A 26121-nucleotide genomic window follows, 5' to 3' on the forward strand; every position below is an offset into this window, starting at 1 on the left:
TAATTGTTCACATTTCAAGCTTATTCACCTCTTATAGCTCTGCAGGTTCTAGAGCTTGCAATCACCAGCATTCCCACTGTCCCACTCAAGTACACGTTCTCCATGGTCAGTCAGAGGAAGTTACATAGAACATTACAGCGCAGTGCAGGATCTTCGACCCTCGATGTTGCACCGACCTGTGGAACCAACCTGAAGTCCATCGAACCTACACTTTTCCATTCTCGTCCATATGACTATCCAATGACCATTTAAATGCCCTTAAAGTTGGCGAGTCTACTTTTGTTGCAGGCAGTGCATTCCACACCCCTACTACTCTGAGTAAAGAAACTACCCTGACATCTGTCCTATATCTATCACCCTTCAATTTAAAGCTATGTCTCCTTATGCTAGCCATTGCCATTCAAGGAAAAAGGCTCTCACTGCCCACCCTATTTAACCCTCTGATTATATTTTATGTCTCAGTTAAGTCACCTCTCAACCTTCTCTCTGACAAAGGAGTTGTGGGCTGAAGTTGAGGCAGTCTCTGCAGTAATTGTTCACATTTCAAGCTTATTCACCTCTATAGCTCTGCAGTTACATTAGAATTAAGAATATCACAAGACAGTGATGTGATAGGAAATCATAGAAATGAGAAGAAATGACATTGAGAGCATGTGGAAGAATATGATATTAATAAGGAACCAGTAGAAGAAGTCAATTATGGCAAGACCTGAACAACAGGGAACAAAATCTGTCAGCCCATCCTGATTGGGCTTACATGTGAATCTAGACCCACAGCGATGTGGTTGACTCTTAACCAGCCTCTGGACAACTGGCAATGGGGAGAAAATTGCTGCTCTAATCAGTGATGCCCAGATCCAATGAACAGTTTAAAACTGAAAATGAATAAACCATTAAGGCTCAGACTAATGTGCGGCATGAATGTCACTCAAGTGATAATCATGTCCAACAGTGAACCACATCTCTACAAGACATTCCATGGCGTGACCACTACTAATGCCTTCAACTATCAATATCCTGGTGATTTTCATTGACCAGAAACTGAATTGTACTAGATATATAAAATGATGGCTACAAGAGCAAGTCAGAGGTTTGGAAATCTTCACTGAGTAACTTGTCTCCTGATTCTTCAAAGTTTGTCCATGATTTACAAGTACAAGTCAAGAGTAGAGTAGAATACTCTTTACTTGCCTGGATGAGTGTAGCTCCAGCTCGGCACTAGACGTGACAAATCAGACTGTTTGATTGGCATCCAGTTCATTGTCATAAATGTTCACTCGCTCTGCCACCAATGCACACTAATCTTTACCATATGCAAGATACACTGCAGCAATTCTTCAGAGTTCCTTAGACATGACGAAGTGCAACCTCCTGTGCTTTGAAGAACAAGGGAAACAGGTATGTTGGAACATCAACAGCTGCAAGTTTGCACAAACCAAAAAGCCAAAGAGTAGATTTGAGATTGAAATCTAATTTGCTGATTTATAGTACTTTATCCAATGTGCACAACAGTTCTGGAGTGCTTTACAGCCAAAGAAATACCTTCGAAGAGAAGTTGCCTTTTTTGCATTTTTCTCTAAACAAGGCCACTCAAGCAATAAATAAGTGACCACATAATGCTTTTGTTGGCATTGGTAAAGGGAGGAATGTCATATAGAACCTAATGATTGGATGTGTCTGGGGTCTTTGAGCATCATTTAATTAAGACCATTAGAAATAGAAACCAGAGTATGCCCTGTGGTGCCTGCTTTGCCATTCAATAAGGTCATGGCTGGTCTGACACTCCTTTCCTCTAATTTCCTGTCTTTTGCCCATAATCCTTGATTCCCCAACAGATCAAGAATCTATCTTAGCCTAAAACAGAAATAAGAACACTCACTTGATAGATGGCGCTTTCAAAACTCCCAGGTTCCCCAAATTTACCAGTTGTGAAATGCTTTGAGAAGCTTTTGATGAGTTAAACAGAGACAGGCCATTATGCCTTGGCATGGCTTATGCCTTTAAAGTCCTTTACAAGCAAGCAGCTAAGTTATGAATAGCTTTGTAGGAAAACACAGTGAAGTTGCACAAACAACAAATGAAGGACAAGAAAAGCAGGTTTTTGCTTCGGATTGATGGAGAAATCTTTCCATGATGCTCTGAATTATAGAGTATTTGTTTGATTTAAACGTTCTCTTGCCAATTTCCTGATTTACTTGTGCCTTTACCGTTGCCGTCTGCTGTGCCAGTGATTGCTAAGTGATATGAGAGAAACCATGACTACATCTCCCTGCAATGTTCCTATCCTCTTTGAGGGCAAAAACAGTACAACTTGGGTTTGGAAAGCTTGATTTAGAGGACTATGGGTGTCCTTGCCTGAAGAATTCAGATGATACTTTGACATTTTGTGAATTGAATCTTTAATGGATGAAAGAAAGGAATGACCTTGTTTTGTTGCATTGTTCCATTATCAGTTTGAAGAGCTCTGTAACCCTGCTTTCTTTGTCAAACACATTAGCTTCAAATGTTGTGCACTATAATTTGCAAGGGCTTTTTTCGTTTGTGGAATGTGAGCATCATTGACAGTGCCAGTATTTACTGTTCATCCCTGTTGGCATCAAGATGGTCATAATCAGCTGCTTTATTGAACTGCTGCCATTTAGGTGGTGCAAGTTCCCAAAGTTGATGCACTGACATTGGAGGTAGGGAGATATATTTTCAAATCAGGATGGTGTATGACTTGAAAAGCATTTTGCAGGTGGTGAAGTTACCAAATATCTGCTGCTCTTGGTCTTCACTTTGGTAGAGCTTCCTCATTTGGAAGGTGATGTCGAAGGAAACTTGGTGAGTTCCAAATGGTTACGCAGAATACACAGCACAGAAAGAGGCCATTTGGCCTAACAAGTGCATGTTGTGTTTATGTTCCATTTAAGTCTCCTCCCATCTTTTCTCATCTGAATTTACCACCATAACCCTTATTGTTTGCTTCCTCAAATGCTTGTCCAGTTTCTCCTTAAATGGATCTGGACTAGCTGCTTCAACAAGTTCCTATCATAGTCATTTTCCATAGTCTGAGTGTTCTTTTTGAGTGAAGGTATTTCCTCTGAATTCTCAACTTAAGTCATTGGTGAGTATCTTCTATTGATGGTCTCTGGGTTGCTCTTTATGAAAAAGTAAAGATTTCCATTTTATCAAAACTTTGCAAAATTTTAAAGACCTCAACAAAGTCACTCCTTAGCTGCCATTTAGGAAGAGAAAAAAAACCCCATCCTAATGATCCTTTCCTGATATGTATGTCCAGACATTTTAATATCAATCTTATAAATATTGCTTGTACTATCACTATCCCTATCCTCTTTAAAATATGGCAAGTAGAACTGCGTATGGTACTCTATAGTTTAACCAACCACTGAAAAAAATGTAGCAGTGCTCTTCAATTCCAACCCTTTAGAAATAAAGCCTTGTGCTTGACTTGCTTTTTTATGGATTCGGTGAACTGTGGCTCAACTTTGTGATTGATTTATTTGCACTCCTGATAGCCCTTTGTTCCTCTACCCCACCTAGACTTGAACCTTCCAAGAAACAAGTGACCTCCTTATTTTTCCTAACAAATTGTCCTTTGTTTCTGTTGAAATTAATTTCCCCAATTATTTACCTATCTTGCATTTAACTCAACAAAATAAGTGACAGCCATTCATTGGTTCATTTCTCAGGTCAATATCCTGATCAATCAGAATCAACTTGTCTGGTTTAAAATATAATAAAGTTGTCTATTATCTGTCAAGCGTCATTAAGTGTTGCAATGCTGTTACCAGTCAAAGTCCACTTGCCAACTAATTATTAGTGTCCTCTCACAGTAAAATGCTGGTTTCCCCTTTAATTGATATTTTTATTGGTAATCCAAGATGGAGGGCAGAAAAAATTCTGGTTGTAACAGGCTGCACCTCTTTTGAGGTGTTTTAGGTGTTGGAGGCGATTCCCTCGAATTCCAGGAGCAGCAATTACTGTTTTATGTGCTGTTGCATTGTTTTGGAACTTTCGAGGAAAAAACATCAAAACAACAGCACTTTTAAAGGGTGAGGAACAGACAAAGACAGCATATGGTGATGTTAGTGTCACGGTTGGGGGAGCAGGAAGAGAGATAGACAGAGAGAGGTAGAAACCCACACTGCTAATGGACACAGCAGTGAACTTGCGCAGTTACTGCCTTTACTGTTTTAATTCATGTATCACTGGACATCAGAGTGCGTCTGGGAAAATTAACAAACAATGAAATTCATAACTGATCTTTGAGGAACCTGTTTGGGCGAGGTCACAGCACAGAAACAGAATATCTTTAAGTGTGGCCTTTAAGTCTGCAGTAGTGAGCAGAGTTGATTCTTTCTTGATTATATGTTTTATTGACTAATATTGAAAATGTGTTGCTGGAAAAGCGCAGCAGGTCAGGCAGCATCCAAGGAGCAGGAGAATCGACGTTTCGGGCATGAGCCCTTCTTCAGGAATGAGCGAAGGATCTGGAGGGAGGTCTGTTGCTGGAGTCTTCTGATTTGTTGTAGGTACTGGTTGTCCTGGTTGGGTCCAAATTTTGTTAGTCTAAACGTAGTCCGGAGTCCGTGCAGGGTCAGTCGGTTCCGTAGGCAGGTGCTGAGGAAGGAGATGTGGCTGTGGTAGCGAGTCTGTTTGAGAACGTGGCTGAAGAGATCCTGGGCAGAGGAGATGACCTGGGGTGTGCAGTGAGAGAGGGACTCACTGAAATCCTTGAAGAGGGAGGAAGAGAGCTTTTGCAAGGATGCCTTCCTTGAAGAGGATTCGCAATAGGTTAAAATCTGCAGTCCTCACTTTCTCCTTCTTATTGACTTATGTCTCATGATTAAGCTTAAAAATATACGCCATTAGTATTAAATTAGTCTGGAGCAGTGTTTTGTAGAGGAATAAGACAGTGCTATTTTCTGGGTCTAAGATTGAAAGAAGCTAAAATGGCCTTTAGTAGAGTGACATGCTCTTCTTGTTCGATGTGGGAGTTTAGGGAGAGTTTACGTGTTACTGAAGATTATATCTGCAATAAATGCTATTGGTTGCGAATCCTATCAGATTGAATGGATCAGCTGGAGAGATGGTTAGTGGCAATGAGGAATTTATAAGAGTAAGGGGATGTGATGGATGGCAGTTACAGGAAGGGGGTAAAGTTGCAGATACTGTCACACAGATGGATTAACTCCAGGAAAGGTAAGAGAGGTAGGCAAGTAGTGCAGGAGTCTTCTGTGGCTATCCCCATTGCAAACAAGTATGCTGTTTTGGAAAATGTAGGGGGTGATGGATTCTTAGAGGAATGTTGCATGAACAGCCGATTTTCTGGTACCGAGACTGGCTCGAATGCCATGAGGGGTACATTGGGTTCCAAGAGATTGATAGCGTTAGGGGACTCTAGTCCAAGGCACAAACAGACATTTCTGTCGCCAGCCGCGAAAAATCAGGGTGGTGTGTTGCCTCCCTGGTGCCAGGATCAAGGATATATCAGAGAGGGTGCAGAATGTTCTCAATGGGGAGAGGAGCCAGCAGGAGGTCATGGTACACATTGGAACCAATGACACAGGAAGGGAAAAAGATGAGATTCTGAAGGGAGAATATAGAGAGTTAGGCAGGAATTTAAAAAGGAGATCCTCAAGAGTGTTAATATCTGGATTACTCCTGATGCTACGAGTTAGTGAGGGCAGAAATAGGAGGATAGTAGATGAATGCATGGCTGAGGAGCGGGTGTATGGGAAAAGGATTCACATTTTTGGATCATTGTAATCTCTTCTGGAGTAGAAGTGACCTGTACAAGAAGGACGGATTGCACCTAAATTGGAAGGGGGCTAATATACTGGCAGGGAGATTTGCTGGAGCTGCTCAGGAGGATTTAAATATTAACATGGGGGCTGGGACCCAGAGGGATAGTGAGGAAAGAGATCAATCTGAGACTGGTACAGTTGAGAATAGAAGCAAGTCGTGCAGGCAGGGACAAAGCAGAGAACAAGGTAGGACTGATAAATTAAACTATTTATTTCAATGCAAGGGGCCTAACAGGGAAGGCAGATGAACTCAGGGCATGGTTAAGAACATGGGACTGGGATATCACAGCAATCACAGAAATGTGGTTCAGGGATGGACAGGACTGGCAGCTTAATATTTGAGGATAGAAATGCTACAAGGGAGGCAAGAGAGGAGGGGGAGCGGCATTTTGATAAGGGATAACATTACAGCTGTACTGAGGAAGGATATTCCTGGAAATTCATCCAGGGGAAGTTGAACTGAGAAATAAGAAGGGGATGATCACCTTGTTGGGATTGTATTATAGACCTCCCTAATAGTCAAAGGGAAATTGAGAAACAAATTTACAAGGAGATCTCAGTTATCTGTAAGAATAATAGGGTGGTTATGGTAAGGGATTTTTAACTTTCCAAACATAAACTGGGTCTGCCATAGTGTTAAAGAAATTTGTTAAATGTGTACAAGAACATTTTCTGTTTCAATGTGTGGATGTACCCATTAGGGAAGGTGCAAAACATGACCTACTCTTGGGAAGTAAGGCAGGGCAGGTGACTGAGGTGTCAGTGGGAGAGCACTTTGGGGCCAGTGACCATATTCTATTAGTTTTAAAATAATGATGGTAAAGGATAGACCAGATCTAAAAGTTGAAATTCTAAAATGGAGAAAGGCTAATTTTGATGGTATTAAGCAAGAACTTTCAAAAGCTGACTGGGACCAGATGTTCACAGGTAAAGGGATGGCTGGAAAATGAGAAGCCTTCAGAAATGAGAAAACAAGAGTCCAAGAGACAGTATATTCCTGTTAGGGTGAAAGGAAAGGCTGGTAGGTATAGGGAATGCTGGATGGCCAATGAAATTGAAGGTTTGGTTAAGAAAAAGAAGGGAACATATGTCAGATATAGACAGGATAGATTGAGTGAATCCTTAGAAGAATATAAAGGCAGTAGGAGTGCACTTAAGAGGGAAATCGGGAGGGCAAAAAAGGGACGAGATAGCTTTGGCAAATTGAGTTAAGGAGAATTCAAAGGGTTTTTTACAAATACATTAAGGACAAAAGGGCAACTAGGGAGAGAAGAGGGCCCCTCACAAGATCAGCAAGGCGGCCTTTGTGTGGAGCCGCAGGAGATGGGATAGATACTAAATGAATATTTTGAATCCGTGTTTACTATGGAGAAGAACATGGAAGATCTAGAATGTAGGGAAGTAGATGGTGACATCTTGAAAAATATCCATATTATAGAGGAGGAAGTGCTGGATGTCTTGAAACACATGAAAGTGGATAAATCCTCAGGACCTGATCAGGTGTACCCTAGAACTCTGTGGGAAGCTAGAGAAGTGATTGGGCCTCTTGTTGAGATATTTGTATCATCGATCGTCACCGGCAAGGTGCTGGAAGACTGGACACTGGCTAATATGGTGCCACTGTTGAAGAAGTCTGGTAAGGACAAGCCAGGGAACTATAGACCAGTGAGTCTGATGTCGGTGGTGGGCAAGTTGTTGGAGGAAATCCTGAGGAGCAGGATATACATGTATTTGGAAAGGCAAGGATTCATTAGGGATAGTCAACATGGATTTGTGCGTGGAAAATCATGCCTTACAAAATTGATTGAGTTTTTTTGAAGAAGTATCAAAGAGATTTGATGAGGGCAGGTCGGTGGATGTGATCTATGTGGACTTCAGTAAGACATTCACCAAGGTTCCCCATAGGAGACTGGTTAGCGAGATAAAATCCTCTGGAATACAGAGAGAAATGGCCATTTGGATACACAGCTGGCTCGATGGCAGAAGACCGATGGTGGTAGAGAGTTGTTTTTCAGACTGGAGGCCTGTGACCAGCAGAGTACCACAAGGGTAGGTGCTGGGTCCACTTCTTTTCATCATTTATATAAATGATTTGGATGTGAGCATAAGACATAATTAGTAAGTTTGCAACTGACACCAATATTGGAAGTGTAGTGGACAGCGAAGAAGGTTACCTCCGATTACAACAGGATCTTGATCAGATGGGCCAATGGGCTGAGAAGTGACAGATGAAGTTTAATTTAGATAAATGCGAGGTGCTGGATTTTGGGAAAGTATATCTTAGCAGGACTTATACACTTAATGGTAAGGTCCTAGGGAGTGTTGCTGAACAAAGAGACCTTGGAGTGCAGGTTCATAGATCCTTGAAAGTGGAGTCGCAGGTAGATAGGATAGTGAAGAAGGCATTTGGTATGATTTCCTTTATTGGTCAGAGGACTGAGTACAGGAGTTGGGAGGTCATGTTGCGACTGTACAGGACATTGGTTAGGCCACTTTTGGAATATTGCATGCAATTCTGGTCTTCCTATCGGAAGGAAGTTGTGAAACTTGAAAGGGTTCAGGATTTGAGCTATAGAGAGAGGCTGAACAGGCTAGGGCTGTTTTCCCTGGAGCATCAGAGGCTGAGGGGTGACCTTATAGAGGTTTACAAAATTATGAGCGGCATGGATAGGGTAAATAGGCAAAGTCTTTTCCCTGGGGTAGTGGAGTTAAGAACTGGAGGCAAAGGTTTAGGGTGAGAGAGGAAAGATATAAAAGAGATCTAACGGGCATACAGTGGTACGTGTATGGAATGAGCTGCCAGAGGATGTGGAGGCTGGTACAATTACAACATTTAAGAGGCATTTGGATGGGTATATGAATAGGAAGGGTTTGGAGGGATATGAGCCAGGTGCTGGCACGTGGGACTAGATTGGGTTGGGATATCTGGTCGGCATGGACGAGTTGGAGCGAAGGGTCTTTTCCGTGCTGTACATCTCTATGACTCTACGACAAAGTGCAAGACCAAAACGTCAGCGAATTGTGGCCTCTTTGTTTCAATGGTATTCAAATTCCATTTTGTTAATGCAAGTTGTGGAATACAACATTCGAAGCATCCTATGTGTGTCTGCTTTGAAGCCATTTTATTATTCCTGATGCTACTTGGTCCCCTGGCACACATTCTTTGACCTGTATTCAGTTGTTTACTATGGGACATCTTGTCAAGGGTCTTTTGAAACTCCAGGTAATTTTTTTTCTTTACCTTACCATTGCCTTTTCTGTTAATTGATTTCAAGCAAGATTTTCCTTTTTGAAATCCATGTTAACTATTCATTGTAATATTCTTGGATTATAGGTGGTATTCTTTTCTCCAGAATTCTCTGGGCACGTTATGTTCCCCTACCTAAAGATAGCAAGTAGCTATCTGCCACCTTCTGATATATACCCTTTTATAACAAATTATTCCATTTGAATAGCATTGCCTCTGCTTCCTCTTCCCTTGATCGTTTTAAAATACGTGGGTGTGATCCAATGCGGCTTTGTTCTGAGTTTACTTAGTTTTTTCAATGCATTCCTTTTTAAAATAGTAAATCACTTATCTTTTGCTTGTATTATTAACTATATGTCTACCCTTTTCATTCCCTTATAATTACTCAAGTAAAATGCTATGAAATATTTTTGCCATCTTTCTCTTGTTACCTATGGTATTATCTGGTCTGTCCCTTCATGGTTTTATTTCCGGCACATCCATTTTTATCAATGTACCCTAAAAGATTTTACTATTTTTGTTTTCTGTCCTTTGATAATTTCATTTCATTGTTCACCTTTGTCTTTCTGACCTTTTTACCTCTCTTCTAATCTCTTTGTATTCTTACTTATTATATGCGAATCTTGTATGTACTTTTAATGTATCCCTCTTTCTTAACCCTCCATTGTTCCCTTATTCATCCTTTATTCACCTTGTTCTTTCTTTTCAGATGAATATTCTTACCATCAATCATTGTTAGCTCATGTCATTTACTCAAGTTCTATTCTCAGCCCCTCAAACTTAACTTTTCTACAACCTATTAACTTGGTTTCATCATACTGATTACCTTTGCTATCATCACTTTCTGTGGCTATAATGTACCTTGCAGATGGTCCATATTGCTGCACTGTACACCTCTGCCGTAGGAACCAAATGTCTGTATTAAGCACCAAAAGTTAAAATGTTTATTTGCAGAATCAAGTCAGATAATTGTCTAGTTAGAGTTTCATTTCCAGGTCACTCATCAGAAACTCCATCAACGCTGATTACGTGCCCCCCCCCCCCACATATTTAAGCACCTAGTTTTCACCTAACTAAAGTGTAATTGGTACATATCCATAACTCTTTCTAGTTACATTAGGTCTCATGCATCCTTTTGTACCTTTCCAGATTATACCAACAGATCAAGTGCCAAGCTTCAAAATGGATGATTTTAAGATTCTTGTATTTTGGAATTTTTCCTTATCTAGGGAAATTGAAGGTATTCCATCATACACCTGATCACCTTCAGCAATACGTTCCACCCCGATCTTAAATTCACCTGGACCATCTCTGACGCCTCTCTCCACTTCCTGGACCTCTCCATCTCCATCTCCATCAATGACGACTGACTTGACACTGACATTTTTTTACAAACCCACTGACTGTCATAGCTGCCTGGATTACACCTCTTTCTGGATTAGTGGTGCTGGAAGGGCACAGCAGTTCAGGCAGCAACAAAGGAGCAGCGAAATTGACATTTCGGGCAAAAGCCCTGCTCTTCCAGCACCACTAATCCAGAATCTGGTTTCCAGCATCTGCAGTCAATGTTTTTACCTGGATTACACCTCTTCCCATCCTAGCTCCTGCAAAAATGCCATCCTGTATTCCCAATTCCTCCGCCTCCGCCGTACGTGCTTCCAGGAGGACCAGTTCCACCACAGAACACACCAGATGGCCTCCTCCTTTAAAGATTACAATTTCCCTTCCCACGTGGTTAAAGATGCCCTCCAATGCATTTCATCCACGTCACGCCCTCAAACCTCACCCCTCCAACCGTAACAAGGACAGAACCCCCCTGGTGCTCACCTTCCATTCTACCAACCTTTGCATAAACTGCATCATCTGCTGACATTTCCGCCACCTCCAAACGGACCCCACCACCAGGGGTATATTTCCCTCCCCACCCCTTTTCAGCTTTCCTCAAAGACCGCTCCCTCTGTGACTACCTGGTCAGGTTCACGCCCCCCACCGTCCCATCCTGGAACCTTCCCCTGCCGCCGTAGGAACTGTAAAACCTGCGCCCACACCTCTTCCCTCACCTCATCCAAGGCACCAAAGGAGCCTTCCATATCCATCAAAGTTTTAGCTGCACATCCACTAATATCATTTATTGTATCCGTCGCTCCTGATGCCGTCTCCTCTACGTTGGGAAGACTGGACGCCTTCTTGCAGAGCACTTTAGGGAACATCTCCAGGACATCCACATCAATCAACCCCATCGACCCATGGCCCAACATTTCAACTCCCCCTCCCACTCTGCCGAGGATATACAGGTCCTGGGACTCTTCCACTGCCACTCCCTTACCACCCGACGCCTGGAGGAAGAACGCCTCATCTTCCGCCTCAGAACACTTCAACCCCAGGGCATCAATGTGGAGTTCACCAGTTTCCTCATTTCCCCTCTCCCTACCTTACCCCAGTTCCAAACTTCCAGCTCAGCACCATCCTCATGACCTGTCCTACCTGCCTATCTTCTTTCCCACCTATCCACTCCACCCTCCTCTCTGACCTATCACTTTTATCCCCACCCTCATCCACCTATTGTACTCTTTGCTACGTTCTCCCGAGCCCCACCCCACTCCCATTTATCTCTCCACCCTGGAGGCTCCCTTCCTTCATTCCTGATGAAGGGCCTTTGCCTGAAATGTCAATTTTCCTGCTCCTCAGATGCTGCCTGACCTGTTGTGCTTTTTGAGCACCACTCTAATCTACACTTCTGATTATTGCCCAATACGTGGGGTACAGGCTTTAGTTGCACTTTTTTTCCCCTCTCTCCAAGAGGATCATAAATGTCTGGAGCCTTTATCTCCTCAAGTGCAGTGCAGGCAAATCATTACAGATTTTTAAGGTGGGGCAAGTAGATATTAGGATATTAAAGGAACAGATACAAGACCAGCGTGTTTACAAACACCACGCTACATTTCATTTGCAGCCATTTAGTTATCCATTTGCAGTGTATGCTTAGGGTTTAAATGCTGGTCAAAGGTGATTTGCACCATGATATTGGTGCTTCCAAATTGAACATGATCATCTCAATAATGGGCAAGTTTGCAGCAATGACTTAAAAAGAAGCCAGTGCTGGGTAAATGTCCCCTATGCTTGTGCAACTTCAATGAGTGCTGTGGGAGGCTCAAAGGATTGATTTTTTCAGCTGTCATGCAAGGTTAACGATGATCCATCCTCAATGCAGTAATATATTTCCTGGTTGATCTGGCTCTGGATTGGGAAGCTGTTCCCTTTTGATGTAATGTGTTGGTCGTACACGTTGACTAAGCTGCTGCACAAGCTGAGGCTGAAGCTGAAAGAAGGTGGGAGATGCATCCTTTGTTATTGCGGTACTGCATGTCACGTTGCGTGGAGGAATGTGCCACCAATGACTCTTCTGAGACCTAAGACCATCTGTTCCTGTTTATGTTCCCAACATAGGTCATTTCCACAGAGTCTTGCATCTAACTGCTGGTGGGATATTAGTCTCTGTGGCTGTCTTTCTAAGCAGAGCGAAGTGGCTGCAAGAGGACCAGGGCAGTTCACAAACCTAGGAGCTAGACCAGAATGCCTCAGGGGATGAGGAGCCCTGCCTGAGGCAGGGGAAATAACTGCAGCACACTTCGAGACACCTAGGGTCTACAAGAAGACTGGTGTGTTTTGACCCCAGCTTATATGAGTGAGGTGCACTGTTGATGCATGCTCCTTGTGCCCTGGGACTCTGTGATAGAGCTATACATGTTGCTAAAGTGGGAGCTGAGAATTGCAGGACTAAGAGGTCATCCTTTCTCAGCAAGTGTGAAGGTGACAGCTGCTTTGAACTTCTGTGTGAGTGGCCCCTTCCAGGGAGTGACAGGTGACCTGTGTAGTATCTCTCAGTTGTGCACCACAAGTACATCAAGATAATAACCGAAGACCTCTGTCTAAGTTCACACCAGTTCATTGTTTCCTTGATGATGAGGACAGAGCTGCAGCCCAGACAGTCGACCCATCAACTGTACACACATCATACTGACAGAACCGTATTATAACACTGGAATACATCAGTAGGAAGGAGTTCAATTCCATTAATGTCAAGCTACTCACTGTTACTACTTGGTGGTGTCTGCCCACGACCCTGACAACTGTGCTGAGTACTACATCCTGGATCCCTCTCATGTATCTAAGAGCATCACATGCCTTACAATCCTACCCACCCACTGTGACCATGATTGATGACATCACTGTGTAACTCCCTGACTGATGTGGAGTGCTGGTACAGTGCTGTCCATGTTTAGGCCAGGGCCTCGGTGGAGCAGACAGTGGGGCTGCTGTTGACACAGTCAACCACATGGACTGTTTTGGAGGGGGGGCTGGCATGGGGGAGTCCTACAGTGTAGCCCAGACAGCATGAGCAACATTATCCTGGTGTGTTGTGCTCTTCACAATTGGAGCAGGCAGTGAGGTGGTGTGATAGATGCTTAGGAACTCATGGAATGTGAGTAGTCGTCCAGTGAAGAGGACAGGGACTTTGGAGGAGGAAGCTCTTCTTGTCCTTTACAGAGCTCAGCTGCATTGGATGTTAAAAGTCAGACTGGACCAGATTGACCCCTTCCAATAGATAGAGGCTAGATGTAGCAGACAATTGTGAATGTAAAATAGTAGTTGGTCAAGATGCCAGCATTTACTTTGCATTGTAGAGGTGAACTGCAGCCTCTATTAGTTTTGTTCAGTTGGCTGTCATTAAACGGTCAGGTTTGGAATTGTCCAATTGCTTGCCTGTTTGTGATGTTCCCCTACTGGAAAGTAACGAGATGAAGGTATCCAATGGGCATTGAGTCAGAGTAGCAGTGACATAGAGAAGATGTTTACATGGAATGTAGCTAAGTACAAGTAAGATGTGTGGTGTGCTCCTTGTTTTCTTTTGCCATGGAATGGCAATCTTTGACATTCCTCAAATATAGTTTTTTTTAGGACCTGAGAGTTGTTTTTCAGGAGTAATCATGAATTTGCATGCCATTTAAATGTCCAGTTACATCTCATTCAACAATTTGTAGCATCTTTTAAGAGTTTGCACATTGAGGATAACAACAATGCAAGATCATACCAAAACTCAGTCATTTCCTTTTCTTTTTCTGATTTCCATTTGCAAAGCCATGAAGAATGAACCAAATGAAGATGTAGGGATTTAGTACCAGCAGCTTTTGTGTTTCCACATTTAGCTGTATAAGTTTGAATGCCCAAAGCTGCTATCCCTTTTGCAGAATACTTATGGTAAATGGTGACACTTCAACCGTCAGAGTAACCACAAAATCTGGGTCATTGTCTCTATTGTTTACTCTTACCTGTCTTTTCTGTCACTGCTTCAAATAGTTGAGAATGTTTGGTCAAACATGACCCCTTTTGGAAACTATGATCAGTACTTTTTGCTTTATTTTTAGCTTCTAGTTGTAATTGTAATTTTAGGTGATAATAAAATCCTTACTTTATGATCTTACCCACTAAGAGCAAGAGAATTAGTTCATGGCTCCTTCGAATTATTCAATTGTTCTTTTTAAATCCAGGAAACATATTAGCTTCCACTATGTCATTATTTATTTTTCCATTTTTTAAAAAGATAACTGTGGATTGTTATATTACCTTGGTGTAATTGTTGCGAATTGACTTTAGCCGTGTGAGTTTGCACCTCTGAAGTCATTATGTAAAAATGTGTATGCACTTTTGGCTGTCTACCAAAATGAAACCACCTTGAGGCATTCGTTAAATGCAAGGGCAATTTATTTCTTTTTTTTGAAGAAATAATTGAGTACACAGTTTGATTCAAGTGCATAAATTTGTACACAACAGCTGTCCACAGTGGGACTGTTATTAGCAGTATCATTGTACAGTAAACATGTTACATCTTGTATAGTTTTACAGCATTTTTTTCTCTTTTACAAATTGTTAGTGCTAAATATTCATTTGGGAGTCATGCCAGCAATGGTTGATGTTAAGTAGTTGTGTTCTTATTTATTACGTATAAATGTATTCTGGGGCGAAATTCAATGTCTAGAAATAATCAAGTCTAGTAAAATATGGTTGTCCAACTTTTGTTGCAGGAATACAATGAACTTGTGTTTTAGGCAAGTTGAAACCAATTCCGTCATTTCTCACTACTTGCAGTGTGAAGAAAGAGTTTTAAGTCTTGCATTGTCTTTTGACAGTGTGGATTGTTAAGTCACTTTTATTGGCTTAGGATTTGTGTGTGCTGCTGCAATTCTGATTATTTCTGTTCATTGTTGGAGTGTCCTGATTTAAACCCGGGCCAATGGCATATATTCCTCTGCTGATTTCTTCACTTTTGCATAAATTGTGGATGCAACTTTGAAAACATTTTCTTCCCAGTTTAAAGGGATGGAACAGTAACTGGAACACTGCAATTAAATTCTAATTTATGGTCACTGTAGTCAATTATTCCAGATGCAATATCTGCCACTTCATGAACCACTTCTGTTTTCTTAAAACGACTGTAATTCTACTTTCTATTACTATGCGTAGTGACAATTTGCTATTACTACATTAATTTCAAAACATTCAATTATAAAGCATGCTTGCTTTTAAGGAATAACTTTGCTCTTTTCAACATTTATGGGTTGTATTTTAAATTTGTGACCCTGGTTTTAAAAAGGGCATTGCAGATTAGCCACCAGTTTTAAAACCTGTTTAAATTTCAATTCCTGTGCAAATAATTGAAGGACAATCCACATTGCTTGTTGTTGCCCAGGCAACAAGTTAGATTTTACTTCTGTATTGATATTGCTGTGTGCATGATCAATTACCAAGAAATTCCTCTTTTTTTCAAACCCTGTTATTAATAATCTTGGTCCAAACATATAGTATTGGGCCAATGGATTAACATGTGGCTTCATTTCTTTATTCCCATTCCAATCTGATCCTGGCAGAATTACCTGAACATTGTTGGGATGGGAAAGAGAAAAGTTGGTGCTTGGGAGGGGAGAGGGATTTCCTATTTGGCCAGGAGGACCATCCTTGCTCCATTTGGCTCACCAGGAAGCTTTCAAACAACTTGACATTTATTTACCCTCCTTTTTGGACTGCCTTGCCTCACGCTTGTTAAACTGAAAATCACAAAACGCCAGATTATGGTCCCAACAGGTTTATTCGGAAATACTAGCTTTCTGAGTGCTGCTCCTTCATCAGGTAGCTGTCAGATGAAGGAGCAGTGCTCCGAAAGCCAGTATTTCCAAATAAATCTGTTGAACTATAACCTGGCGTTGTGTGATTTCTAACTTTGTCCAGCCCAGTCCAACACCAGCACCTCCACTACATAAACTGAAGATCATCCAAAACTCTGCTGTGCTCATGCAACAGTCCAAGATATTGGCCTTCATCCAGCTCTGGTCTCTGATGCATTCTTACATTAATTGCTGAACAAGTTACTGAAGCCAAAGTTTGAGAATTCCCACCCTAAATCCTCCTGCTTCTCTCCCTCCTTTCTTCCTATAAGACACTCCTTAAACCATAGCTGTTTTTTCAAACCACTGGTCATCTGAATTATTACCACTGCAAACGTCTCACTAAGGTTTTTTTTGATGATTTTCCTGTTAAGCAGCCTTGAATGTTTTATCACAGTAAAGAATACTTTATAAATGCAAGTTGTAATCAGTTTTCTTATTTATCGAGGCCTTTTCCTTGCCCACAAGCCTTCCTGTACTAGATTGCTTGGACATTCAGCAATTTATGCAAATCACGCACATTTAATCTAACATTGATGTTGATGTTGTTTAGCTTGATGTTGTTAGATCCCAAGTTTTGCAACACAATAGGTATCCAGAATATGCTTGCTAGGATTGTGAGAGACAGGAGTGAGGTGTAAAGCTCAGTACCTGATTGTCATGAATTTAATCAATTCATCACACCATTCTCATCTGACATGTGTGGTTAAAAATGGAAGTTATCTAATCAGAAATAATTGTCATTGTTGGCGCTCTCTCAATTCGAGAATGATGTTTACTCAGGATCATGAGATTCTGCTGGGAATTTTTATGTAGCTGACCTGGCCAATACTCGACTGGTAGATCTTTGAGCATATGGGAAAGGATCTCCCACGTGATAGTGAGATCATGCTATAAAAAATGAAGTGGGAATGGGTGTTGTAATGCTGTTGCAAAGAGGCTTCACGGAGATTTGCTCAGGCTGAGCAAAATGGAAAACATAATAATATGAGTGATACCTTGCTAACTCAAGCTTAAGAGGGAATGAGCAATCACAATTTTAATTCACTCCCATTTCCCTTTGTCGACAGCAACTATGAGGAAAGATTGAGGAAACCAAATTCCAGAAAAGTAGAGAAGATATTGACACTTACAAAATTCTTAAAGGGCTGGTCAGGGTGGGTTCAGAAAGATTTTTTTTTCTTGGCTAGTGTGAATAGAAACAGAGGACAGACTCAGAATAAGGGACAAGCCATTTATAATTCAATTTAAAATTGAAATTTCTTCACTTGGAGAGTAGTGGATGCTTGGATTTCTCTACCATAAACTGTGGTATAAGCTCAGTCGTTAAGTATATCCAAGATTCAGATTGATAGATTTTTAGATAGCAATGACATGAAAACAGAAAGATATGTAGGAAAAATGATATTGAAGTAGATGATTAGCTGTCATCCAGAATGGTGAAGCAGGCTTGAGGGACCTACTTTGGCTTCTATGTTCCTATTTATGACTCTTTCATTATTCAGGCTTTGGGACCCTTGATTGACAGGTTGTCACCTCTGGGACCCTTGATTGACAGGTTGTCACCTCTGGGACCCTTGATTGACAGGTTGTCACCTTTTGTGAGAGCTGTTTGCAAGCTGCACCCAATCACTGAAGTTATTTTGATTTGCATCAAAGAAAGTTCTAAGGCATCTTGGAAGTATTTTCTTTCTCTTCCCCTGGAATGCTGACTGGTTGGAAGTACAGCATCTGGCAGGGGAAATAGTTTTCAATTGACCAGAGGCAATGGTCAGTCCATCAAAGTTCATCACTATAGATCTGGTTTCAGGGGGGTCATTGGTGTTTGTTTCAAGGATTTCCCATCGAATCCAGAGGTACACTGTTCTACTGTTTACGGAAAATGTTGTACAAATTGCACCAGATTTGCAAGCCCCTCTCAAATAATTCAATTCTGAACAGTAAAACCTTAATATACCCTCGAATGTTGCCAAAACTGAATTGATATCAAGCCACATCTATCAGTCAAATGTTCCAATTCCCATTTAATGTTGAAAAATAGACTCTGCAATAACAGGAATGCACAGCATGGTAATGAATATTAGTGTCTAATATATTTCTATTTGACTTTGAAGAAAACATTAAAAATTGGATTGGTATTTAAAACAAAATCTCCATTCCTTTGTTTCACTTAGAAGCAGTGCCTCATTTTGAGTGTGTTCAGGAGACCGGTGTTATGATGATGTGAGCTCATCAGAGTCATGCTATCACCATGGAAACTGTTCTGCTACTAAATTAAGTTCAAACCGTGCAGCAGTTTTAAAGATTCTTGAAGTCTGTTTTTGTATCACATGTGATTGACAAGAATGCAACACTAAACAACTCAATAAACCAATAAAATATAAATCGCCATCAATCTGGAGTGAGAAATTTTCCTATTAACAAAATTGATTTTTAGGTTATCTGAAATTTTCTGAACTACAAGGTGATGTGGTAGTGGTTATGTCACTATGTTCCATTCAGGCATCAAACCTAATCTGGTGAATGTAGCTAGATTAAATGGAGCCTGCTGGGTGGGCAGGCTATCGTAAGCAGAGGGAGGGCAGTGTGGCTCATTTCCCTAGGAAAGCTGATACTCTATATAGTCAGCAGTGGAAACAAGGCAACCCTTGGCAAAATAGGCTGAAAAATGATCCAGTTGAAGCCTATAATCTCTGAGCCAGTTTAGATTTAGCTCCAAGATTTTCCCAGACTTGCACCTGTCTTTTGATCATTGTTGGGTCACTGTACTTTCATTTACATAAACAATTTGGATGAGGACATGAGGTATGGTTAGTCGGTTTGTGGATAACACCAAAAGTGGTGGGATAGCGAACAGTGAAGAAGGTAATGTAAGTGTACGATGTGACCTTGATCAACAGGGCCAGGGGGCCGCGCAATAGCAGTTGGAGTTTAGATCAATGCGAGGTATTGCATTTTGGTAAGACAAGCTGGGACCGGACTTAGAGTGATGTCAAATGGAGAGACCTTGAGGTGGAGGTACATAGTTTCTTGAAAGTGGCATTACAGCTAGACAGGGCAATGAAGAAGGGGTTTGGCATGCTTGTTGTACTCTGCTTTGACTGAGTAAGGCATTGTGGCTGTGCAGGAAGCCACCCATGATTTCTGGTGAAGGCTTCACAGCATAAATGGCAGCAGCTTATTCCTCCGGGGCTACTGTCCAGCAGTGTCCTCCTGGGCTCCTGATCTCTGATTAACCATCAAATCTCAGGGATGGGATTTCTACCTTTCTGTGGGGTCTTTAGTTCTGTAGGAGACCACTTATGTGCCTAGCAACTGTGAGATCGTGTTCACTAATGACCAAGATAGCCTACCTATTGAGCATCTGCTCAAGGCAACAATGGAATCCAAAGTACAGTTTCACAGTAGCCTCTTTTTTTTTTAACAAAGTTCGTACATACAGTTGATTCTGCTATAATGTGTGTTTCTTCAACACGAATTAGCTATAATGTAATTGAACAATTTAGACCATTATTGGTAGAACTCAAACCTTCTTTCTGTATTGGCTATTACGCAATTCTGGTCCAATTGGTTTAAATGGTACTGTTATTATGCGATCTTCTTATGTGGGATCGAAGGGAATGGAACTATCATGTTATATCAGAACAGACTGTACATTAAAATTTTATCATTATGGTGTCACGTAGTTGCGTCTATTGTACATGGTGGCTCATAATGGTTAGCACTATGCTCTGGTTTCCTCCCACAATCCAAAGATGTGCAGATTAGGTGAATTAGCCAAGCTAAATTGTTGAGACTGCTCAGGGATTTGTAGGTTAGATGTATTAGTCAGGGATAAAAATAGAGTAATAAGGTAAGGGGATGGATCTGGGTGGATTACTCTTCAGAAGGTTGGTGTGGATTTGTTGGGCTGAATGGCCTGTTTCAACACTATAGTGGTTCTATGATTCTATGAAGTATGTGTGACATCTGTCCTGGGGAAGCAGGAGATAGTTTAAGCACTTGCTAAATGCTGGCTGTTGGTCCTAATGGGATTAGAATGTCTATCTGGTCTGAGCTTGCAAAATTAAGAGGTGTTAGTCCTTTTGACTTTAAAGTTAGTAAAAATACCAAACCTATATGATCTCCATAAGTGAAAAATTATACTGTATAGAGGATATTAAACTGATCTCCCACAGGGTCATGAGATTTAATTTACTATTGTTGGTTTTGACAGTTCTTATACATTCATTCATGCAGTTTTATGGAAGTACTGTTGTAATAGTAAATTTCTTAAAAGGGATAGCAGCCTATTTAATATGTATCTAAAAAGTACATACTAGTGGAGGAAACGGTCTGTTCTGCAACCTATCCATGTCCCAAGAGACAGTTATTATAACCTTCCTATGGTTTCAAGCGAGATATGCAGACACGATAATGGAGTTGTCATTGTTCTGAGTAGGTTACAGTATTAACACTTATTCAGGGCTAACCTTCGATACACAAGCAGATCTAAACACTGACAAGAATTGAAAGGTGTAATAGGGTGAAAGTGATGTTTAGTTTAGTTTAACTTGTAAGAGTAAGTTGTACTGTAAAAATGTGGTTATATGAATGAGTGAGTAGAAACGCAGTATAGTAAACATAGCCCTTGAGTGAGTTGGTAAAGAAAACCAAAGTACAGTATCTCATACTGTTTACAGAAGATCAGATCCAATTGGAGAAGTGAAGCAGATTTTTCCACCTGTTTTCCGCTAGTCTGAACTTGCCTCAACTACGCTAATTCTGCTCCATGTGTTTGAAGCCCATGATAGCAGCTTAAAAATTTGAATATTTGAATTTTAAAAAATCTGGCATCATTAAAAATGAATGTGAGACTGTCACACTGCAGTGAAAATGCAAATTGTTCAGTAAAATTCTTTCTTACCCCTTCAGGCTTATGTGTCACTATACTCCCACACAACATGATTGACTATTGACCTATGCTTTGAAGTGTCACAGCAAGCTTTGCAGTTTAGTCAAATCGCTACCGACGTTTTAATAAACATTAAACCAGTTAGACAGCCCCTGTAATGATAATGAAAATTAAATGGTGAATGGAAACTTAACGAAATAAAATTTGATATACAGAAATCATTGATCCCTAAGGGCCACTATAATGCTGCCAGATTGCCCATGCTCCTCCTCTCCGAGCAACCAAGTGCAGAGCACCAATGTTTTAAGAGGTGACCCACTGTCATATCTTCAAGGTGACTAAATTTGGGCAACTATTGCTGGCCTTATTGGCAATAACTACATGTCTAGAATTTTTAAATTAGTAACTTTGAATAAATCTTTAACATGGCTAAAAAGAGAGATCAAGTTGTAGCTTTTCACCTTTACTCATCAGAGTTGAAATGCAAAACAGAAAGCTTCAGCCACACCCACCTTTTGAACAAATCTTCCTCAAGCTAATAGTGAACTAACTGTGCTTTGCAATGCTAGATGATACAATCACTGTGCGGAAGACCAAAGGAATTGTCTTTGGCTTCTACCTAAAATCTGTTATGTGCAGGTGCTGGTCTTGGACTGGGGAGGACAAAGTCAAAAATCACATGACGGCACTGGTTTATGAGCACTTCACCAAGACCTTCCCTACACTTCCAATTCTCACCTTCAACAACTGCCAGACCTTACACCAACCATTGTTCACAGCAAACTACTCAGCCTTCAGGACAACATCGACCACAATACCATACAACCTTGTCATGGCAACCATTGCAAGACTTGTCAGAGCATCGACATGGATATCATCATTACACCTGGGGAGACCACCACTGCATGCACAGCAGATACTCAATTGTCTTGTATGCTGTAGGCAAGAATGCCTCAAGGCATGGTATATTGGCAGAATCTCACAAACGCTATGACAATAGATGAATGGACACCACACAACAATCGCCTGGGAAGGATGATCCCTCCCAGTCAGGGAACACTTCTGCTGTCAGGGCGATTCAGCCTTGGATCTTCAGGATACACTATAACGCAGAGTCACCGAGCAGAGGCCAATAACCACGTTCGGTACCCATGAGGATGGCCTCAACGGGGATCTTGGGTTCATGTCACACTGCAGGTGACTGCACTACACTATACATTCTCACTCACGCGCACACATACACACACACACTGTCTGTTGCACACACTATCACAGGCATATCCTCCCTCACACTTATATTGTCTCACACTCTTACACACTCAAGCACATGCACACACACTCATTCTCACTCTGTGACACACACATGTTTTCTCTCTCTGTGTCTCTCTCACTGTCTCTCTGTCTCTCTCTCTCACTCACTCACACACTCACTCACTCACTCACATATATATCTATGGGGTGAATTTGCAGTTGGGGATTTGTATTTGCAGATACATTCCATATTGATCAAAAAATACACAATCTGTAGAAAATCAGTCAAATGTGGCATTTTATAAGTTCCTGCTTTGGAAATAAAACTGGCCTGATTCTAGGTTAACACACAGATTTGAAACATGGCCTCACATCTAAAATGCATTGTCTGACCTAAAATGTCACCTCTTTCAAATTGACAAAACCTTAAGTTATCTCGGGGCAGTGACTTGAAAGAAATTCTGGGCTTTACATGTCAATCAATTGAAACCTGCATCTCCATTCTAACCGATTAAAGACTTAACAGCATCTCGGTTTGTTCAATACATTCGCCTCAGTTGTATGACCCGTTGATCTTTGTTCAGTGCATTCTGTCTCACTAGCTATGAGAACGTGTGGTTTCAAACAAACCTGTTGGACCATAACCCAGTATTGTGTGATTTTTGGCGAAAACCTGTTCTCGTGTCTCTGTTTGAATGTTGTTTTTCTGCCACATTCTCCTAGGACTGTACATAACTTTGAAATTCTATTTGGCTTCAGTTGAGCTATAAGGTCAGCGAGTCATAGAGATGTACAGTTCTGAAAAAGAGCCTTTGGGTCCAACTCATCCATGCCAACCAGATATCCCAGCCTAATCTAGTCCCACCCGCCAGGACCCCGCTCATATCCCTTCTAACCCTTCCTAATCATATACCCATTCCAAATGCATTTGTTGCATTTGTACCAACTTCCACTACTTTCACTGGCAGCTCATTCCATACACGCACCACCCTCAGTGAAAATGTTGCCCCGTAGGTCTCTTTTATATCTTTCCCCGTTCTCCCTAAACCTATGCCCTCTAGTTCTGGATACCTGACCCCAGGGAAAAGACTTTTGCTTATTTACCCTATCCATGTCGCTCATGATTTTCTAAACCTCTGTAAGGTCACCTCTCAGCCTCTGACGCTCAGGAAATACAGCCTCAGCCTGTTCAGTCTCTCCCTGTAACTCAAGTCCCCCAACCCTGGCAACATCCTTGTAAATCTTTTTTGGAGCCCTTCAGGTTTCACAACACCTTTCTGTTGGGAAGGAGACCACTATTGCATGCAATATTCCAACAGCAGCCTAACCAATGTCCTGTACAGTTGCAACATGTCCTCCCAACTCCTATACTCAATACTCTGACCAATAAAGGAAAGCATACCAAACTCTTTCTTCACTATCCTATCTACCTGCGACTCCACTTTCAAGGAGCTATGAACCTGCACTCCAAGGTCTCGTTGTTCAGCAACATTCCCTAGGACCTTACCATTAAGTGTATGAGTCCTGCTAAGATTTGCTTTCCCAAAATGCAGCACCTTGCATTTATCTCAATTAAACTCCATCTGCCACACCTTAGCCCATTGGCTCATCTGATTAAGATCCCATTGTAATCCGAGGTAACCTCCTTCGCTATCTATGACACCTCCAATTTTGGTGTCATCTGCAAACTTACTTACGGTACCTATGGATATAGCTCACATCCAACTCATTTATATATGTGACGAAAAGTAGTGGACCCAGCACCGATCCTTGTGGCACTCCACTGGTTGCAGGCCTCCAGTCTGAAAAACAACTCTCCACCACCACCCTATGTCTTCTGCCTTTGAGCCAGTTGTGTATCCAAATGGCAGTTCTCCCTGTATTCCATGAGATCTAACCTTGCTAACCAGTCTCTCATGTGGAACCTTGTCAAAAGCCTTACTGAAATCCATATAGATCACGTCTACCACTCAGCACACATCAATCCTCTTTGTTACTTCTTTAAAAAACTCACTCAAGTTTGTGAAACATGATTTCCCACGCATAAAGCCATGTTGACTATCCCTAATCAGTCCTTGCCTTTCCAAATACATGTACATCTTGTCCCTCAGGATTCCCACCAACAATTGCCCACTATCGACATCAGGCTCGCTGGTCTATAGTTTACTGGCTTGTCCTTACCACCCTTCTTAAACCACTGGCACCACGTTCGTCAACCTCCAGTCTTCCAGCACCTGACCTGTGACTATTGATGATACAAATATCTCAGTAAGAGGCCCAGCAATCACATCCCTAGCTTCCCACAGAGTTCTAGGGTACACCTGATCAGGCCTTGGGGATTATCCACTTTCATGTGTTTCAAGACATCCATCACTTCATCCTCTGTAGTATGGACATTTTTCACGATGTCACCATCTATTTCCCCACATTCTATATCTTCCTTGTCCTTTTTCACAGTAAACACTGATGCAAAATATCTGCCTCATCTCCGGCTCCACACAAAAGCTGCCTTCCTGATCTTTGAGGGGCCCTATTGTCTCCCTAGTTACCCTTCTGTCCATAATCTGTTTGTAAAAAACCCTTCGAATTCTCCTTAACTCGATTTGCTAAAGCTATCTCATGTCCCCTTTTCACCCTCCTGATTTCCCTCTTAAGTATAAAGGCAGTAGGAGCATTCTCTTGTAAGGATTCATTGATCTGTCCTGTCTATGCCTGATATATGCATCCTTTTTCTTAACCAAACCCTCGAATTGTTTAGTTATCCAGCATTCTCTCCACCTACCAGCCTTTCCTTTCACTCAAGTGGGAATATACTGACTCTGGACTCTCATTATCTTATTTCTGAAGGCTTCCCATTTTCCAGAAATGAGATAATGAGACTTCAGAGACAGTATATTCCTGTTAAGGTGAAAGGAAAGGCTGGTGGGTATAGAGAATGCTGGATGTGACCTACTCATTACCATTTCTGTGACTTTATGCTGAATGCCACCTTCTCCACTTTGAAAATCCTCTGAAACATTTGCTTTATAACTGTTCTTATGCTGTTGCTGCTGCTTACTGTTTCCTATCCTGTCTCTCCATAAACTACAACTTTTAAAAATAATTTGACATTGACATCCTGTTGGAAACAGTTAATTCTTATTTGCTTTATAATTTTGCATAACGCACAATTCTTCTGTCGGTGCTGTTAATATTTTTACAAATTGCATCACCTCAAATTAGAGGACAGAATTAGAAGATATTTATGCCAAATGTTAAGACTTAAAGAAAGAATAGAGGAGCAAATACACTAGTTTGTAGCATTAAATTATTCTGAGTTCTATTTTGTTAGTCTAATAACTGATTTATGTTAGCTGTACTTGATTGGTTAAGTAAAGATGTTAATTCAGAGCTAATATAAGCAGATACTACAGAAACTGCTGAAAGCCATGATTGGCATAAACATGGGTAAGGATATTTAGTGATTGTAGAGATGATTTAATATATTATAAACAAACCTATGGCACACTTAGAAGATTGCATCATCTCCGAGTTGCTTCTGAGTTCTGTCAAATGTACAATGCACTCAAAATGAAATAGGGTTCAAATATACAAATCATGAGAAATGATCTGGTCTTGGATTTTACACATGACCATTGAGTACAAAATGTTATGATCTCAGGTGATGTTAATACTGAACATGGCCTTTCCTGGACTAAA

At 41.2% G+C, this 26121-nt stretch overlaps 1 protein-coding gene across 2 annotated transcripts in view; it reads left to right on the forward strand.

Annotated features, from left to right (window-relative positions):
* gpr63 (G protein-coupled receptor 63) overlaps positions 1-26121 on the forward strand; it is a 142857-nt gene that overhangs the window by 41819 nt on the left and 74917 nt on the right. The window lies entirely within an intron of this gene.

The sequence above is a fragment of the Hemiscyllium ocellatum genome, chromosome 3 (assembly GCF_020745735.1).
Source record: "Hemiscyllium ocellatum isolate sHemOce1 chromosome 3, sHemOce1.pat.X.cur, whole genome shotgun sequence".
Lineage (NCBI taxonomy): Eukaryota > Metazoa > Chordata > Chondrichthyes > Orectolobiformes > Hemiscylliidae > Hemiscyllium > Hemiscyllium ocellatum.